Here is a 1588-nt window from a genome sequence, read left to right as displayed (position 1 = left end):
GTCTTTTTCCTGACAGAAACCTGGCTAAAAACATCAGAGGATGAGCCCGAGGGCGCGGATCTAACACCCACTGGTTACTCCATCAAATCGTTCCCCCGTAATTCTCGTGGAGGTGGAATTGCTGTCATCACAAAGAACTCCATGATCAAACGTCTTAACCACACCACAACATTCAATTTCGACCACACATCGTTTGAACTAGTCCAAACCACACTCACACTGGACCAAAGGTCATTCCATCTTTTCTGCCTATACCGCCCTCCTCCTAGTAGAAAAAACAAGCTGACTCAATCTCTCTTTTTTGGAGTAGTTTCCGAATCTCCTGGAGTATGAAAACTCGATAGGTGGCAACCTGTTTATTCTATGAGATTTCAACTTTGACTGTCCCGGAAACCCAAACACATCAAAACTCCTAGATTTAATTAATGTTTTCAGCCTCAGTCAGTTAACCAACCCACCCATAAACATGGTCACATTTTAGACTGGATTCTTCACAGACCTGATGATAACATTCTACAGTTTTCTCCGGTATCTCATGAACTTGCATCAGATCACCTCTGCATTATATGCCATCTTGACGTATCAGTCCCTAACCCTCCACCTTTATCTGCTACTAAGAGAAACCTCTGTATGATAAATAGAACCAAACTAATGCATGACATCCAATAAAACCTAACAAGTTGCTTACCTCCTACAGCACAACAACTCGATAACTGCCTGCGTTCATTGCTCGACAAACATGCCCTAGTACCAAGTGCAGAGTATCAATTCAAAAGTGTTCTCCATGGTATAGCAGTATTAGGGACCAGCTTCGCACTGCTAAAAGAGACCGCCGTAAACCTGAGAAGCTTTGGCTTTCCACCAGAATCACTATTCATAAGCAAATCTATGAATCCGCTAAGAAGAATGTCATAAATATAGTCCATACAGCTAAATAATCCCACTACAGTACTAAGACCTTGGAAAGTTCTAGCTGCAAAGAGCTCTTCGAGATTGCTAACAAGCTAATATCAAGGAACAAATGTACACCACTTCCAACAACTTTCTCTCTAGTCGACCTTCCGGACATGTTTGCAAATTTCTTCCGTGACAAAGTACAAACCATTAGAGATCAGCTTGACACCACACTTTCAACTGACTTGTCGTCACCATACAGTTGGGATACAGAATTAGCAGCATTTGAACATGTCTCTATGTATTTCGTATGTACAATCCTGATGAAGAGTGCACCAAAGTCATGTGAACTTGATCCAATTCCAACATCACTGCTGCTTGAGTACTTAGATCCAGTATTGCCTTCACTAACCGATGTTATTAATACCTCTCTCTCATCCGGGGAATTTGCATCATTTTTCAAAACTGCCATTGTAAAGCCTCTGCTGAAGAAATCAACACTAGACCATAACGATTTAAAGAAGTACCGCCCAGTTTCTAATCTCCCATTCATATCAACAATCTTAGAAAAGGTTGTTCTATCCCAACTTGTATCTCATCTAAATTCAAACAATCCTTTTAGCAATGTACAATCTGCATACCGCCCTTGCCACAGTACTGAAACTACTCTTCTAAAAGTAGTTAATGACATTCT

The sequence above is a fragment of the Sinohyriopsis cumingii genome, chromosome 1 (assembly GCF_028554795.1).
Source record: "Sinohyriopsis cumingii isolate HCF-2022 chromosome 1, ASM2855479v2, whole genome shotgun sequence".
In the NCBI taxonomy this organism is placed as follows: Eukaryota; Metazoa; Mollusca; class Bivalvia; order Unionida; family Unionidae; genus Sinohyriopsis; species Sinohyriopsis cumingii.
This window is presented reverse-complemented; position numbering follows the sequence as displayed.